Source organism: Cebus imitator, unplaced genomic scaffold, assembly GCF_001604975.1.
Source record: "Cebus imitator isolate Cc_AM_T3 unplaced genomic scaffold, Cebus_imitator-1.0 Scaffold681, whole genome shotgun sequence".
Taxonomy (NCBI): domain Eukaryota; kingdom Metazoa; phylum Chordata; class Mammalia; order Primates; family Cebidae; genus Cebus; species Cebus imitator.
Window position 1 is genome coordinate 80744 of NW_016107996.1, and position 7484 is coordinate 88227.

A 7484-nucleotide genomic window follows, 5' to 3' on the forward strand; every position below is an offset into this window, starting at 1 on the left:
TCTAAAGTAAAATGAAATATCACAGAGATCTCCTTCTTCTCTCTTCCTATCAGATACCACGGTCAATTACCGTAAACCACATGAGGATTGTTACCTTCCCCTGTAAGCCAGAGCACAGCCAACATTCAGAAATAAAGTTTCCTAACCCTCTCATTTATTTTGTAAACCTGGTGAGGAGAATTCTGGAAAGACCAATAAATACCTTCATACTTGGTAATATAATATCAGATAAGCATGTGTGATCATCTGTAATGCTTTATACCTATTCTCCTATTTTCTAAATTAAACCCGAATGGAGAGCTCATAATTTACCACTTACAGAGTGAAACGAGAAAAGTGAACAAACTTCACCATATCAGTTTTACAATTAATAGCTTGCGAGGAGGTTGTTGAATCTGCATTCTTCCAGTTCATCCTATATGAATTCAAAGGTTCTTGGACACACAAATCATCCTATCACTAATGCTTAACCTAGAGGTAGGTAGAACACATTTCTGAAATTTATTATATAAAACCTGCTAAAATTTGGGTGTTTTGAGTACTTATGGACTGTTTATCATTATCTCACTGAGAAAAATTTGACTCAACCTCAGCTTCTTAATTCCATTTATTTGTTTTATACTGCCATTTGCAATGTTTTGTTATCTCTACTGCAAATTAAAACTTTAGAGCAGAGCAGTCTTGGATTTGAAATTTCTGTCTGCTATGTGCTAGCTTGTGAAAATAATCTCTCTGAACCTCTAAATTCAGATTTCTATCTGAAAAATTAACCTTTTATGAAAACAGGCAAAAAAATTGACAAACTTTTCTGTCTCATCTAAGCCAAATTGCAATGTTGTCTGAGAAAAAAATTACTCTAGTATTTATGCTTACACTCCAGCAGGAACATGGGTTCACTGTAGTATTTTTTAAGCTTTTTATATATTCTCAGAGGTATGATAATTACAGAAAACTTAGAAGCAAACAATTGTTATGCCAAATGGAAAACAGAAAACTCTGGTGTTAAAATGGAGTAAACTGCATTTACCCAACACCATTGAGTAAATTGCCGAGTTGTGAAATGACTTAGTAGCAGCATCTAAACTACAGCTCTTGTCATATTTCTTATCTCAATGCTCGTTCCATAGTAAACAGCTTAAAATGAAGTTTTCAAGACTTTGCTGAACCTCATCACTGTGAATCCTCTGTCAGCCATGTGCTGAAAAACTTCAGTATGTAGACAGATAGATCAGATGATGGATGCAGTGCCAACTAATATACAAGCAAATGGATAGTGATTGTATTTATTCAGATAATACAACTGAAATATCCTGAGTTATGTATAGATAAAAATTCTAAAAATCCAAATAACCCTTTTCAACTGTTGCTTATTACAATACTCACTTTTGCTTTTGCTTTGTTTGTTTTGTTTATTTGAGACAGGGTCTCTGCAGCCCACACTGGAGTGCAGTGATGCGATCACGTCTCACTGCAGCCTCAAGTTCCTGGGCTAAAACTATCCTCCCACGTGAGCCTCCTGAGTAGTTGAAACTACAGGTGCATGCCACCACACCCAGCTTATTTTGTATTTTTGGTAGAGACAGGGTTTTGCCATGTTGCCCGGGCTGGTCCTAAACTCCTGGACTCAAACGATCTGCCAGCCTCGGCTTCCAAAAATACTGGGATTACAGGCAAGAGAGACTGCACCTGGCCTAATACTCATTTTTTCTTACCTGCAGTTGTAACATAGTTGCTATGCTGTTGGATCCCTTTTGTCTCACATTATTAAAATATGTTTCTATGTTGATCAAAGGAAAGCTTGTTACTCAAAATGAGAATGATATCCTCTGAAGATGCTGTAAACAGAATTCTTTTAGGGACCAGAGGAATACATTGTGGGGCCTTTTGAGGCCTCAGCCATGACTGGGCACCATCAGCATAGGTGTAATCAGGTAAATAATTAGTTAGCCTATCTGCAAGGATTTCAGAGATACAAGTTTCCTACTTGTTTCCATTGTTAGCAAGTCCTTCCTATCCAATGATAGTGATAATAATAACAATTCTAATTATTTGAATCTTCTGGGTGCAAAATAATATTTCAACATTTTTTTTTTTTTAAGATGGAGTCTCGCTCCATTGCCCAGGCTAGAGTGCAGTGGCATGATCTCGGCTCACTATAACCTCTACCTCCCGGGTTCAAGTGATTCTCATGCCTCAGCCTCCCGGGTAGCTGGGATTACAGGCATGTGCCACCACAACAGGCTAATTTTTGTATTTTTAATAGAGATGGGGTTTCACCATGTTGGCCAGGCTGGTCTTGAACTCCTGACCTCAGGTGATCCACTTGCCTCAGCCAGCCAAAGTGCTGGGATTACAGGCATGAGCCACCACACCCAGCCAATTTTTCAACTTTTTAACAGAAGTTTTCTTTTTAAGAGTGGACATGTATTGAGGTTACTGGATGTTTGAAAGATGGGGAAATTTTGCCCCAAAAGTGAGTGAAGCAGAATATAAGCATGAGTTGCACTGCAGTCTCCCCAGCACTTTCATTCTGCACTGCCCTCTGGCCCTCTGTTGCCATTCCCCCTGCCTTCTCCAATGCTTGTATTTTATTTTCCCTTCTTCGTGCCTTCACTGCTGTGGATCATGGACATTACGTATAACAGAAGTGCATTTAATACATTTATAATTGCTAAACCTCAGTGAGAAAGAGCAAGAAATTAATTGCATTCCTCCCTTCTATAATTTTCGTTAGTCAAGGTCAAGTCTTCTTGGAGAGTTTGTTTTTGGCAGAATTCTGGCAGAGAAATGCCAGATACAGGGCTGGTCAGGGAAGGCCACTGGCCCCAGTTAGGAGAAAGCATATGCAATGCCCTCAGTGATGAGGTATCTCTTGACAATAATTTGAAAATTATTTCAATCTCCAATATTACAGCTAGAGAGACCTTATAACTTATCACCCAAACATGAACCCTTATAACTTATCACCCAAACAGGAACCCTTCTGAAGATTGAGGGATTCTATTAGTAATTGTGTCGGAACAGCAGGAGTAAACTCGCAGTCCTGGGCAAACTGATACATGCAGTCACACTAATTATACAGAGAGGGTATTTTCCAATACTTGTTCATTCAAGGAAATTGTGAACTTGTGAAATCTCTTTCTATGGATTTCATTTGTTCTGCTTTTCAGAATTCCTATAATGAATGGCAACTCTCTGTTTTGTTTTGTTTTGTTTTTTGTCAGTAAGATGCCTAATGCCCAATGCCCCTGCGTTCCAGTCTTTAGAAAATGTCCGTGTAGATTAATGTAGATTCTGTTTTAAAAATCTGTTAAGAGGTAAAAGCCTAAATTCATGTAAGAATTTTTACAGTATTGAAGTCTAAAGCAGTGCTTGTCTTTATAGTAAAACATAGAATATGAATGTGTTCTTACTTAAAGTTGTTACGTAATACATAATTTTTATTATTAATAAAAAGCATTATAGTATTTATTAAAAATTAGAAAGAGCAATTATAAAGTTAAATATTAAAATCTGATTTTTCTCTTTCAATTTCCATTCTCCAGAAGTAACAACTTTTAACACTTTTGTATAATTTCAGGTAATTTTATACATATATGAATACTGACCAATATCTTATATTCCCTTACGTAAACACATGAAAGCATGCTAAATACGTGTTCAGAAACTTGGTTTTCTCCTTGAGGATTTGAGTATTTTTGTACATTTATATCTATATCTGAATTTATATCTATACCACATACTTAATTTTATTGACAGCTGCGTAGCATTGGGACTTGAGAGACTATAAAAGCGTTCCCTCCCATTCCATACTGAAAACTGTAGAATAAGTGAGAAAAATTAAAACACACATTTAATAATAATTTAAAATGTATGATCCTATCCTTAAATTTACATTTTTACACTAACAAAATAATAATAAAATAATAGAGATTGGCATTAGCAAGATAGATGACTTTGGAAATTTTCAACTGGTAGCTTTGACTTATATTAGTACCTAGCAAATTTAGGGCTCTGAACAGCCTCTGCCCTGAATGTCTCAGAGTTCCTGTATCATATGATACTTTCATTCACATTGCTGTGTGGCATTATGCCAGTCAGTTTACATTAAAGATGACATTTATACTTCACATCAGATAGTTACTATTACCTCTGTTGTCAAAGTTGCTGGTATTGGAGCTTTGGAGGGAATAAGAAGGTAAATTTTAACTCACAGGGCCATTTTTTATTGGCAACCCTAGGACATTTAGAATTCTGAAAATTATACATAATTTTCCTCTGAGCATCAGAGGATGACTACAGTTCCTTTTGTCTATGCTTTGTACCACTATCCCAGGAAAGCATTATTATACTCATTTTATGGATGAGAAGCTTAAAGCTAACAGAGAGTGAGAAATATTCCCAGGAGGATGTAACTAATGACTTATGTGGTAGGGATGTGGACCCAGACTTGTCTGCCTCCAAATTTCATGCTACTAATGTCTTTTCATTCCAATTTGATATGGTCCTAAAAGGCAAAATATATTTCTTTGAAATGTGTCTAATAGCTTGCTAGGGCTTATACACAGAATTTTTGAGGTGGCCTAAATAATTTTAACTGTTTCACATCGTATTTTCTCACTCATAAGTGGGAACTAAGCTATGAGGATGCAAAGGCATAGGAACGATACAGTGGACTTTGGGGACTTGGGGGAAAGGGTAGGAGGGAGCTGAAGGATAAAAGACTACACATTGAGTACAGTGTACACGACTAGTAATGGGTGTACCAAAATCTGAGAAATCACTGCTAGAGAACTTATTCAAGTAACCAAACACCATCTGTTCCCCCAAAACCTATTGAAATAAAAAAAAAATTTAAGAAACTAACAAACTATTTTAAATGACAAAGCAGTCTCCTTAACATTGAGAAATTAGAGTTAAAACAATAACGTGTTGAGATTATGACCAAATCTAATAATAGCTATCTATGTGGAAAGTACTACAAGATTAACCAAATTACAAAAAATTAAAGAACACATTTTGTGAAAGTTGTTTAAATCAGGAATCTACTTTTTAAATTTTAGCTTTCACTTTTGCAGTGATACAGACATAGAAAGATTAAATTTTAGAAATACTTCGTAATTATGAGCACTTTCAACTGTATATTTTTCATATTATAAAACAAGCAATATCGGTTCTGTAAATATCTTCAAAACAGGTAGTAAAATGACTATAAGTAACTGAAATAGTTAACAAACATATGTTAATTAATTTCCTGAATTTTTCTGTTGCAGGAAACCAAGAATTGAAATATTAATCATGAATTGGGTAAATGAGAGTATCATACAGGAGTTATCCTGCTGGGTTTCTCAGATCGACCTTGGCTAGAATTTCCACTCTTTGTGATCTTCTTGATTTCTTACATTGTGACCATCTTCGGCAATCTGACCATTATTCTAGTGTCACGCTTGGACTCCAAACTTGATGCCCCCATGTATTTTTTTCTTACCAATCTATCACTCCTGGATCTTTGCTACACCACATGTACAGTTCCACAAATGCTAGTAAATTTATGCAGCATCAGGAAAGTCATCAGTTATGGGGGCTGTGTGGCCCAGCTTTTCATATTTCTGGCCTTGGGGGCTACGGAATGTCTTCTCCTGGCCGTCAGGTCCCTTGATAGGTTTCTAGCTATTTGTCGGCCTCTCCACTACTAGGTTCTCATGCACGAGACGCTCTGCCTCCAGTTGGCAGCTGCATGCTGGATTACTGGTTTTGGTAACTCAGTGTGGCTGTCTACCCTGACTCTCCAGCTGCCACTCTGTGACCCCTATGTAATAGATCACTTTCTCTGTGAAGTCCCTGCACTGCTCAAGTTGTCCTGTGTTGACACAACAGCAAATGAGGGCGAACTATTCCTCGTCAGTGTGCTATTCCATCTAATACCCCTGACACTCATCCTTACATCATATGCTTTTATAGGCCGAGCAGTGATGAGAATACAGTCTGCTGAAGGTAGACAAAAAGCATTTGGGACATGTGGCTCCCATCTAATTGTGGTGTCACTTTTTTATGGTACAGCTACCTCCATGTACCTGCAACCACCTTCACCCAGCTCCAAGGACCGGGGAAAGACGGTTTCTCTCTTCTATGGAATCATTGCACCCATGCTGAATCCCCTTATATATACACTTAGGAACAAAGAGGTAAAGGAAGCCTTTAAAAGGTTGGTTGCAAGAGTCTTCTTAATCAAGAGATGCAAATGATAAGCTGTGCCAAAGACAAAATGTTTACTTAATTTACTAACTTCTCTGCAAGTTGCCCTATTTTTGCCGTTACTGTAGAGAACAATTGTAATCTTCCACAAATAAAATTTGTTTGACAAAGAGCTATTTTGTTTTTGTTGCCTAAATATTTTCATCACTGAACAAGCCCCCAGAATTGACCTTCCAATTCACCAAAAACTGTAATTATAACATCTTCAAGGTTTGTCAAACTTTACATCAATGTTTGTACAATTCACTGTAACTTAGACTTTTAGAAAAGCCAGAAATTTTCTCCAATCTCTCTCTCACTCTCTCTCTCTCTCGCACACTCTTTCTTTCACACACACACACACACACACACACACACACACTAGTTAAAGGAGGCTCACTGAAACTCTCACACCCTAACACTTTAAATTGGGATCTGAGGTTGGCAATTCTAGTTTTAAATTTTTTATTACCACACAGGCATAAGGAAATCTATAATATTTATTCTAAAATTATAACCAGATTTTCCGTTTTCTTAGCATGTTTCTGTACTCATGTTTTTCCTACTGTGAAAGCATCCTTCTTACTTCCTTTGCAAATCAAACCCTAGATACTTATTAGGTGCAGCTAATTTTCTTTTACTTGAATTTTTTTTCATAATTATCCCAACTATCAGTATTATCTACTGTTCTCTTAAATCCTAAAGCACTTACAGCTTAGATTTCAAAATAGCACATTTTGTAATCATTTCCAAAGTTTTCTTGTTTAGTACTTTTTTCTTGCATAATATTAGTCTAATTATATTTTATTCTTGAGGGTATAAAAACTATACCACACATTTTACCATATCACCTTTAGAAGTCATCGTTGTAGGCCGGGCGCGGTGGCTCAAGCCTGTAATCCCAGCACTGTGGGAGGCCGAGGCGGGTGGATCACGAGGTCAAGAGATCAAGACCATCCTGGTCAACATGGTGAAACCCCGTCTCTACTAAAAATACAAAAAAATTAGCTGGGCATGGTGGCGCGTGCCTGTAATCCCAGCGACTCAGGAGGCTGGGGCAGGAGAATTGCCTGAACCCAGGAGGCAGAGGTTGCGGTGAGCCGAGATCGCGCCATTGCACTCCAGCCTGGGTAACAAGAGTGAAACTCCGTCTCCAAAAACAAAAAACAAAAAAAAAAAAAAAAAAAAGAAGTCATCGTTGTGCTGAAGAAGTGGCATGCATTTACATTACTAGTTGATTCTTTTGGTTG

At 37.3% G+C, this 7484-nt stretch overlaps 1 pseudogene; it reads left to right on the forward strand.

The window, feature by feature from the left end:
- The first annotated feature begins 187 nt into the window (after nt 1-187).
- LOC108296057 lies at nt 188-6371 on the forward strand (annotated as a pseudogene).
- Nucleotides 6372-7484: the final 1113 nt, after the last annotated feature.